Genomic DNA, 11,437 nt, shown 5'->3' with positions numbered 1-11,437 from the left:
ATGCTTAAGTCCCATGGGTTATAGAATTTTCAAGAAAAATGGCAATCAAACTTTATTAGTATTGTGATAAAGATGCTGTACAAATAGGAAAAACCAACATTTCCCTCGTATTGGGCCAATACCTGCTACCCACCCATACACTGCCTTTTTGGGAAATAAACTATCAATACATTTGCTCCCTTCCCACCCCTTTTCTTGCAGGAGAATCAGCCACACAATTGGCTGATCTTGGTACCCATCTATAGTTAATTCTCAAATCTCTAGTCATAATTTTAATGTTTCTCATTGCATGTCTATACTGCCATGAACCTCCATTATCATTTCCTAATCAACCAACAACTACTTGAGAATAGATGGCGGGTGCTGTTCACAGTCGATCAGTATTCTGAATTTCTAACGTAGTTTCAACGGGAAAACCAAAAAGAAATAAGGGAAAAACAGAAGATGCATTTTCTCAATGTTCGTAACTGGTACTAACAGAATATATTATCTCCAACAGTTATAATACATAAATCTCCAACAATTATAACAGAATATATTATCTCTAACAGATTTTAAACAATACAGTGGTGTTTAAAATCAATACGGTTTTCTGATAAGCGTATGAAGTATGAATAGGTCTAAACATAATATATGGTACTAAGTCCCAAGTGTTTCCTGAATGAAGATTTTCAGTTATTCTACAACACCACTAATGGTGATCCCCAGCTGATGATGTACTCCGATTCCGATGATACACCAATTTTTAACATATCTCTACATGGGCAAGTGGCGACCACCATGTGGGCGGCTTCCGAATGTTATGTGGGTGAGGGCAATGACCTGGTAGTGATACTAGTGAATAGCCCTAACTGGGAACTTCCAGAAGCGGACACCAGAAACGGATTCATGACTGTCGGTTGCGACACCTCTGGAACTTTGTATGACTACAATGGCAAGGCATTCTACGTGGGTTGCAGATCAGGTTGCTTGAACGATACGAAAGTGACGGGGTTATCATGCGACGATGGCCTTGGATGCTAACAGACCACTATACCCAAGGGCATCACTGATTTTCATATATACACAGGAAGCGTTTACTACTTCTCCTACACATGGAATATCAGTAGATGCGGGTATGCCTTTCTGTGTGACAAGGATTTGATGGCCTCACAAGTTTCACGCCTTTGGAGCATGAGAAACGAAATGAAATATCTCGAAAATGTTGGCATCCAAACTCCAATAATACTGGATTGGGCAATTCGAAACAAGACTTGCGAGGACGCAGGAGGAATGGAAGATAATATTGTTTGTGGTACTACTAACAGAATTTGTAGAATATATGGTACTAATAAAATGGTAAAGAGGACTCACCGCCGCCGTCGGTGATTGTATTCGCCGGAGAGTTCACGGTGAGTCGGTGACTGTGGTCTATGAGCTGTGAGCCTGACCTGCGATTTTGACAATGTTCACTTGATCAGTTTGTGTCTAAGAAAGAAAGAGAGAGAGAGAGCTCACCACCGCCGCCGGAGTTGTTGCGCCGGTGAACGTTCGCCGCCTCGCCGGTTGTGGCTGCCTGAGAGTGTGAGGATGAAGGGTTCGGATGTGTTGGATGTGGAGATTGGAGATGAAGGGTTCGGTTGGAAAAAAGAATGGGAAGAGGCAAAGAGGTCTCGAATAGGGTTTTTACTTAGTTTTAAGTTTTAACTATGGGTCGGACCGGGCCGGGCTCGGGCTGGGCTATTTTGACAAATCCCGAGCCCGGCTCGAATTTATTGCGGGCCGGGCTTTTTGGCACGAGGTTAAGCCCGTAGGCCCATATACTTGTTCAAGCCTGTCCGGGGGCCGGGCCGGGTCGGGCCGCCCGGCCCATGAACAGGTCTAGTTAGATCATGTCCACGTGTCCCCCTATTACTAGGTTGGGTCAAATCACCCTACATTAGGAAGCATAAACGATGGCAATCGTAAGGCCTAGCTTGTTTGCTCATTTGCATATTTGCATTAATGCAATTGCATGAGAGTGCAAATTCTGGTCCATTCTTTCTTCTGCTTTTTGTTTTACATTGTTTCAGGTTTTATTTTATTCATTTTACAAACAAAATGAGGTAAGAATTCAACCACAAATAAGTCAAAACTTGCACTTAAATCATTTGTATGTTCTCATGTTTTTGCACCAATGTTAATGAATTTGAATTGCAAAAAAATCAGGCTGCTAAATGTAGGGATGGCAATGGGGCGAGTTCTGGGAGGGTTTTGAAAATTCTAGATCTTCCTTGCCATCTTAAACCTCCCAACTCATACTTGCCCCAAAACCCATTTGGATTTTGAGAATTCGAACATGAAAAATGCAAAACCCTCCCCAACCCTCCCTTCCTCACATTCAAGGTTTGGGGTAGGATGGGTTTAGAACCTATGTCTAATTTTCTATTATTTCTTGTTATATATACAAAAAAATAACAAAAATTCCAATTATTTGATTAAGACATATAAAAGATACAAATTATCAATTATACTTCACGTACAGTTCAAAATATTATTAAATTCAGTACCTAGTACATAAGATTTATATGCTTTTCTAACAATATGTGGGTCGGGAAGGATTACTCAAAGATTGTATCAACTTATCCCGATCAAGAGGATACCAATTAGGTATATTCACATATTCAGGGAAAGCAATCAAGTGGCAAACTGGTTAGATAACTGGTCACTTGAAAAAGGAATTATTTGTTTGCCAAATTGTATCCTCAGAATCTTTACTATGTTCCATGTTTCTATGACAGGACTTGTGGAGATGTGTTAACTATGTTCCATGTTTCTATGACAGGACTTGTGGAGATGTGTTGCAAGCAGTCAGGCTGCTTAACTCAGAATTTTAACTACATCAGACTTAGATTTAGGATTTAAACCCATTAAAAATTTGACAAATTCTCAAGCCAAATTAACTCAAATTGCACCCCTACTTTTTTTTTTCTATCCACCAAAAGTAAAATAAATAAATAAATAAAATAAAGTGGGCATAAAGAAAAGAAGTTTCTTTATTGCCTTATAATTGGGAAGGTGGAACCGTGGAAAACTCTATTCACAAGGAAAGAACAAAAGAAGTAGCTTACAACAAATAGAAGACTGAGTTGGAATCATGTATATATGATACCACTCAATTTAGCAATGATTTATCCTAATATTAGAATAGAATTTCTCCTATATATGACTACGATTATAGGTATCATCAAAAGCTACCAATCACATACCAATAGCCCATCTTGTAATTGGTTTGAGATTGCTGGTTTACAAGAGTAGCCTAAACTGTGGTCTAACCAAGTCTGGATTTGTTAATTTGCTGTTCAAATTTCATTTGCACTAGTGTAACTGTCTGGCTGTGGCATGTGCTGATTGTAATTTCTGCTTTGCTTTTTCTTTTGATATATATTTGATTTTGTTTTTGTTGGTTGGACGTAAAATGATGTGATTCCCCGAGAGAAAATTAAGATGGGAGGAAGATGGTACACGTTTCACATTAGCTTTTTAGGTTCAGTTTGGAAGGAGTGCAAATACGAATATGTAGGTGTAAAACCTTATATTTTGTATTATTTTGTATGTATTTACATTGTATATATTTGCATTTGTACAGTATAAATATATAAATATATACAAAATAATAGAAAGTGTAAGATTTTGCACTCTACATGCAATTTCATATTTGATGAGTAATGGGATTTGATGTCAAATGGGGCTGCATATTCCATTGACATGCCTAATGCGAACTCTAAGCTTGTGGGAACAGATCAGGTGTGTAAGGTGAGACATCTTTAGCTGATTGCTTGAAGTAGGAGTGAGCATCCGGTTTATTCGGTTAAAAACTTAACTGAACCGAATAAATTGAATTTTTAAAAACCAAAATAAAAAATAAAAACGAACCAAATTACAAGAAAGTCAAAATTTTCGGTTTTGGTTTTTAGTTATTTCGGTTAAAAACCGAATTTAATTAATATATAAAATATTATATATTATAACCTATAATATATATTATGAAATTGAATTTCATTATAATACACTATATAATATATTAATATATAAATGTATAGAATATTATATATTATATAATGAATTTCAATTAATTCGGTTTTTTCGATTAACCGAATTTCTAACTCTAAAAACTGAAACCAAAAATTGAAATTCCTAAAAATCAAACTAACCAAACTGAATTATTCAAAAACTAAAAAAAAAAAACCAAACCTAAAAAACCAAAACCAAAATTTTCAATTCAATAATTTGGTTTTAAAAGAGTAATGTTCACCCCTAGAATCTAGATTAAAGGAAGGATAAAGTAACAAAAAAACAGCACATTGTCTTCCACTTTGAACAGTGTGGGTTTGATTGTTTGAACAAAAGAGAATATTTTCATCGAGTACACATCAAATTTTATGAAATCATCAAAAGTGGTCACTTAAATTCCAACCACTACTAGTGTGGGTTTTAGATAAACTTGTAAAACAGACAGATGTCCTTTTTTTTCATAAAAGGAAGCTTTCTTTCAAGCTTTTTAGAAAAAGATTTTCATAAGAAATTGATAGTGGATAAAAGCTGGTTAGAATCTGGAAGCAAAAGGCGTGAATACACGTCAAAACAAGAATTACAATAATTTCCTAGTAGAGTACTAGGAAACTTCTAGTGCTTTTAAAAGCTCCCTACATGGAGGCCCACGCCACTAATCCATCCATCCTCCTCCTTTCCCCACTGTCAGACAAACCCACTGCAATTTCTCTAATTTGTTTTTCTTCTAAACTAATACAAAGAACCCCTCCATGATTCTTGAGCAGGTTGATTTTATTACTTTAATTTTTATCTTTTTTTTTTTTAAACTAATACAAAGAACCCGTGTCAAGATTTTCTGATTTTCCAAGTGAATACCCACAAAGCCACAATGAATTATTTACTATTATTGCTCTCATTTGATCAATCCACTGTTGACCTTGTGAAGTTTGGAGAGTTGGGTGATCACCAAGTTTGAGACACTTGACATGATTGGAATTTAAGTTTGGAGCTTGGAAGGGCTGTTGGAAAGTTAGGTAATGGCCAGTGGAAGGCTGTCCCAATCGAGAAAACGGATTCAGTCAGTGCAAGGCCGTTCAAATAGCCATTATAGCCTTGCATTGGGAATATCTCCCATGAGAAATATCGAGATGTTCTCAATGCAAGGCTGTAAAGGCTGTTCGAACACCCGTTCGAACGGTTTTTGCACACCCATGATAGAGATCCCACATGTAGAAATTCCAATCAAACGGTTTTTGGTTTTTTGCTTCAATGAGGCCAGCTCTCAGCACTGTCCATCCATGGAGGATGACGAATCCATGACGCTACTTGGAGAAATGATAAACATCTATTATCAAATAAGATTCCTTTGTGACTTTGTCAGTTTTCTGTGAGTGCTTTTCACTGGGAGCCCAGCATACGTTCTGTTTTAGTTTTTTATGGATTGAGATGGAATAATGCAAACTTCCGATCAGAAAAAAAAAATGGAAACATGGACAGCACCGACATCTGTTGATCATGAACAACAATTTCAACATGGTTGGTATGTATTCTAGCTATCTCTCAGGCCCGTCTCCTATCCTGATCGGCAGTCTCTGTCTCTATCTTCAATCCTTCAACCAGAAACGAGCGACAAATAAATCATCAAAGGGTTATGTACGTCTCTGTTGCTTGCTTAATTAGCCATGTCACAGTTGATTCTGGTTTTCTTTCTGCTCCTCCATCTGAGCCATGCATCTTCAGATGTCCCTGATGATTTCATCTTCTATGGATACAATAAAAGTTCCATGGAGCTTGGTGATGAAGCAAAGGTCGGACCCAATGGCCTTATCCAGCTTACAGGTGGTGAAGATGGACGTCTGCAACAGTTTGGTCATGTCTTCTACTCCCATCCTCTGCAATTCAAGAACAGCTCAACTGGTAGTGTTCTCTCCTTCTCCACTTCTTTTGTCTTTGCAATAATCTCGCAGAATCAGAACTCAAGGGGCCATGGGATTGCCTTCGTCATCTCACCCACTAAGGATCTCTTTAGAGCCCTACCCAGTGATTATCTTGGGTTATTCGACAGGTCCAGCGATGGAGATCCTTCCAATCATATTGTTGCGATTGAAATGGACACTGTGAAGAGCCAAGAGTTCAGCGATATCGATGACAACCACGTTGGGATCGATATTAATGGCTTAAAATCTGTCAGTTCCACTACAGCAGGTTACTACACAGGCAGAAAATCCACTCTGTTCAGGAATCTAGACCTCGCAAAAGGAGACCCAATTCAAGTATGGGTGGATTACAGCGGATTGAGAAAACAACTGAATGTCACATTAGCCCCACTGCGCACACCAAAACCTCTTCGCCCTCTCTTGTCCTTGACACGAGATCTTTCTCATCTCATCTTGCAGAGTATGTATGTGGGTTTCTCATCATCAACGGGCTCTAGCGAATCAACTCACGACATAATAGCTTGGAGCTTTAAGATGAATGGGGAAGTTCAACCTTTTGAAATCAAAAAGCTTCCCAAGATCAGGACAGATGGACATGGAAAGAGAGATCAAAGAAGGCAGACGTCAGAGGCTCTTGTGGTTTTGTTGTCTGTAGCTGCAACTATCTTTGCGTTAGCAATCATCTTGGCCATAGTTTTGATTCTGCGAAGGAATATACAGTTCAGGGAAGTAGTAGAAGATTGGGAAATCCAGTATGGACCTCACAGATTCAAATACAGGGATCTGTTTGTTGCCACCAAGGGATTCAAAGACAGGGAGCTTCTAGGGAGAGGAGGTTTCGGACAGGTCTATCGAGGGGTGTTACCCAAAACAAAGATCCCAGTAGCAGTGAAGAGAATTTCTCACGATTCCAGACAAGGACTGAGAGAGTTCGTCGCAGAGATCGCCACCATCGGCAGGCTGAGGCACCCAAATTTAGTTCGATTACTTGGGTATTGCAGGCGGAAGGGAGAGCTCCTACTGGTTTACGATTTCATGCCCAACGGCAGCCTCAACAAGTTCCTTTTCGATCAACCCGAATTGACACTTGACTGGGCACAGAGGTTTAAGATCATCAAGGATGTAGCTTCTTCTCTGTTTTATCTGCACCATGAGTGGGTACAGGTGGTGGTTCACAGAGATATTAAGGCGAGCAATGTCTTACTAGACAGTGAAATGAACGGAAGATTGGGAGACTTCGGCCTTGCCAAATGGTACGACCATGGAGCTACCCTTCAGACTTCCTACCTAGCGGGAACTCCTGGTTATATTGCACCAGAGCTTGCTAGAACTGGGAAAGCCAGCACAAGCTCCGACTTGTTTGCATTTGGGACGTTTCTGCTCGAGGTGGTCTGTGGCAGAAGACCGGTGGAGCCAGGGGCAGAGCCAGGGGAGGTACTCCTGGTGGACTGGGTGGCGGATTGTTGGGATAGAGGAGCCCTTCTGGAGACTGTGGACCCTAAACTAGGGATGGATTATGTGGCGGAAGAAGCCGAGTTGGTGTTGAAGCTGGCTCTGCTTTGCTCACACCCGGTGGCCGGAGCTCGGCCGAGCATGCTGTGTGTGGTGCAACTTTTGGAAGGTGACGCTTCCTTGGTGGAGGAGTTAAATGCCAATGTTCTGGGTATGGCAGAGCAGCAAATGGCAGGTAGCCATGAGAAGGTTTCTTTGTCTGCCTCTTATTTGTCCCAGAAAGATTCAGTGTCCTCTCTAACAATGACAGAGGAATTAATTGCTGATGGACGTTGAGTGATACTTGGGTGTGGCTGATTAGTGGAATTGAGTGGTTAATTCAGAGTATTGATGAATTGTAATTAAGTGTGAATGGTAGTATAGACAGTGATTGGAACTTGGAAGGTAGATGGTGATTACACTTCTTGGAACTTGTTCTGAGGGAATTTCTACAACAATTAACAAAGAATAAAATCAGCAGAGCAGATGTGGATTCATTTGCTCTTGCAAGATTTGATGGGAATCTCTTAATCAATGGGAAGATTTTGAGGGATCTAGACCCAACTTGGATAGCCAAAATGTAGAGGATTTGTCTCAAACTTGTTCCTCATTTTGTTCGAGGAATAGAGCTTTCCATGCCACTTTTTCCCCAACATGTGAAAATCAGTTTTTCTGTCATTCATTCATTAGGGGGTATTAGTCAATGTGAATGATTTTGTTTATAAAACTAAAGAACAATTGCCATGTCAAAAACATATTGATTTTGGCTTTTTGTAGACAACTAGACATGACAATTGTTTTTTGTTTTAGAAAATACAAGCATGGGGGTTTTTATTGTTCAGTCCACCCCAATAAATCTTAGGTGGGGGTATTTGAAATTTTGAATTGTTCCAATTTGCCAGTAGAATTTAGAATTTTGAGGTGAATGTTTTTACTAAAACCATTAATGTTGGCAAAATGGTTTTATTGTCGTGGGAAACAAAACCTTGCATATTGTCAAACAACCCCTAGGATGGAAAAATCAGAAAATGCATGAGAACATAGGGTTGGAATGTATTTTGTTGGCAAAAGATCCCAACTCACATTGACAAGACTTCCTTATGAATGACAAAATACAAATACAAGATGTTTTCAATGTACGGCTATAGTGTCCCATTGGTGAGACCGGATCTGCTCCTCACAAGCACATTCTATCATGCATTGGTTCCGTACTTATTAGTTATTATTCACGGAAGATGTTTCCAATGCACGGTGATGTACCTGTGAGGTACTCATTCGTGAGGAGCAGATCCCATCACCCTATTGGTAGGTTTGGACATGATTATTATGAGTAGGAAATCTGAACACTTCCACAGAATAATCTTACATTACAAGCCTCCTATTTATTTAGGAGTTTGGATCGGAGACCGGATCTACTCCTCACATCTTGGGCTTCACTGGCGCCTCACACGCACATCCTACCATGAATTGGGAACATCTTCCGTACTTATTAGTGAATATTCACGGGAGATGTTCCCAATGAATGGTGGATGTGCCAAAGTGATACCCATGTGGGATCACAGGATTGTTGGTCAATGAGATCAAATTTCCCATTATGCAACTCCCCACTTTCCCTTACAAGTTACCGAAAGTTGATTTGTTATACACAAGACGTTACCCACACTGCTTCCAACATCATCTACAGCCACACATCTCAAACATGTTTTGTAATTGTATATCGTCATTGAAGACAAGTACAACCATGGATCATGTTGGAAGCTGTGTAGGTAGCGTCTACTGCTGGGTAGTAGATTTAGACTCCTAACTCTCAATTTCTCAATCTCAAGGTTATAGACTTTTATTTGAACTACTATTTTATTTTTATTGGTGGTGGTTGTTGCACTCCATGGCGATCCCCAAATGAAATATTTACACACCAACAATGCAAATAAATTCAAAATATTACATTAACTACTTTTTATTTTTCATGGATGTTGTGTCGATGAGAAAGTCCATAGATCATTAGACCACGGCCGCAGTAGGTGTGCTCTTAAAATTGTGACCGAAGAAGACACCATCGCCATCGCCAAGCATTCAATTAATTAAGGGTGTTGATGGACCGGTTTTGGATTGGACCCTATCTAGTTTAAAATCAATTTGGATGTATAGGATGGACTGATAAGACATATTGAATTTGATCAATTTAATCCAAAATATTTATTAGATTGGATTGGACCTGATCCATTTATAATGGACTTATATTGTACTGAATTGGATTGAATTGACATCCCTACATTTAAAATGGCTTAAAAGAGAACCTGAACTTTCTAATAGTTGTGGTCTGTCTCCTTTCCTGTTTCTCTTTTTGTTTCTTTTCGTATGTAAGCTGCAGAAATATCCAAACCAAGTCGTGAGTGAGCCATTAAATCAAACAACAAACTAGTAGAACTTCAAGTCTTCGAAATTGACTTGGGTGATTTTCATTCTCTGTCCATCTTAGATAATCCTCATTAGTTAGCCAATTGGATGGTAGAACATGCATGCAATCTATTGGATTTGTGGGCTAAAAAATCACCACTACAAAGATAGATGGTGAATCAACTTGGACAATTCTCTTGCCCATTCTGCGGCTAGATGACTCCACTCTCAACCCTAGCCCAAACTAAGTTTAGGTCAGGAATGAGTTTTCTGATTTAAGCCCAAAAATTCAGGCCTACCCTGTACAAAAGCTAATGTTTTGGGCTCAGATTGTTCTCCACCTCTAACAACAACCACAGATACGTTAGATTTTGGACTTGTTTAGGAGAGTTGAAGGAGAAGCTATTAAGGCTATGTTTGATTTGAAGAAAAAAGTAGAAAAAGGAAGAGAAATGTAAAAAAATCTTTACAAACTTTGTATAAATTTCTCTACCTTTCCGTACTTTTTTCCTTCAAACCAAACACAGAAAACTTCATAGAAAAGTCAATTTTTTTGATTGACATACAACTAATAATTTGAGCTATAGTTATATAGCATGTGTAAAATATTTATATAATCAATCATGAGTAAACACATTATTGTACAAGACTCCTACTTTGGCTTTGTTCAAAATATAAAGATTGGATCATTTGCCTCAAGAAAAAAAAATAGAAGAAATGATAAATTAAATCAAGTCATATCACCATTAATTTACGTATATATATATATATATATATATATATATATATTATATAACAATAAGTTGGTTTTAGTATTAACAGGAGGTAAGGCATTGCCCTTACATGACCGACTTTGTGCCTTTGCAACCAATAATGCAGCAGCTCACTTAGAAATTAATTATACTCCCTGCAAAGCTGATGAATGACCATCTCAATTAATGGAGTTATGACCAAATAATTCATTAGGAAGGCAGCACTGAAACTTCTATGTATCCTACTTGATTAGAAATCCTTTTTCTTTTTCTTTTTTTTTCCACATGCTTTTAGTAAAACACTTTATAATGCATCAAAGTAATTTCTGGTTTTTATTTATCAAGGTTAGAAGAAACTTCAACGAGCATAAACAAGTTGAAAATTTGGGTAAATTATAGACTGCCACTTCTACTTAAGGCTTAGTTTGGAAAGATTATAAATAGTATAGTATTGGAGAAAATAGATAGAAAATAATACAAAATACAAGGTTTGCACTCTATATATTTATATTTGTACTCCTTCCAAACTGAGTTTAAGGGTGGTGATCATGGTTTTTAAAACCGATCCGGAGATCGACTCAGTTAGGGGCCTGGTTATCAGGTCAAACAGTCGGCCCGTTTTGACAAAAAAATAAAAAAAAATTAAAAAATAAAAAACAGTCAAAACCGTTTGAATGATTAACTGCCCGGGTCAGTGGTTTGTTAATTAAAATCAATGGTTTTTGAAGAAAATCCAATTTTGGGGAAAACCGAAACCAATTACCTAACCGGTTCTAGGTTTTTCTGGTCCGATCCAGTTTTGAAAACCATGATGGTGACATTTAGATTTAGGCTGCATATAGCATTCCT

At 38.3% G+C, this 11,437-nt stretch overlaps 1 pseudogene across 3 annotated transcripts; it reads left to right on the top strand.

The window, feature by feature from the left end:
* Positions 1-5,391: 5,391 nt before the first annotated feature.
* LOC104611325 (L-type lectin-domain containing receptor kinase V.9 pseudogene) lies at positions 5,392-8,192 on the top strand (annotated as a pseudogene). 3 transcript variants are annotated; one of them, XR_016078939.1, is made up of 2 exons: positions 5,392-5,664; positions 5,752-8,192. The product of XR_016078939.1 is annotated as an L-type lectin-domain containing receptor kinase V.9 pseudogene, transcript variant X2 (transcript). The 3 variants fall into 3 exon arrangements; XR_016078940.1 differs by having other exon boundaries at positions 5,393-5,928; positions 6,077-8,192; XR_016078938.1 differs by having other exon boundaries at positions 5,392-8,192.
* Positions 8,193-11,437: the final 3,245 nt, after the last annotated feature.

This window comes from Nelumbo nucifera, chromosome 7, assembly GCF_055504915.1.
Source record: "Nelumbo nucifera cultivar China Antique chromosome 7, China Antique-T2T, whole genome shotgun sequence".
NCBI classification, from domain to species: domain Eukaryota; kingdom Viridiplantae; phylum Streptophyta; class Magnoliopsida; order Proteales; family Nelumbonaceae; genus Nelumbo; species Nelumbo nucifera.
The sequence above is the reverse complement of the archived record's forward strand: the minus strand, read 5'-3'. Positions and strand labels throughout refer to the sequence as shown.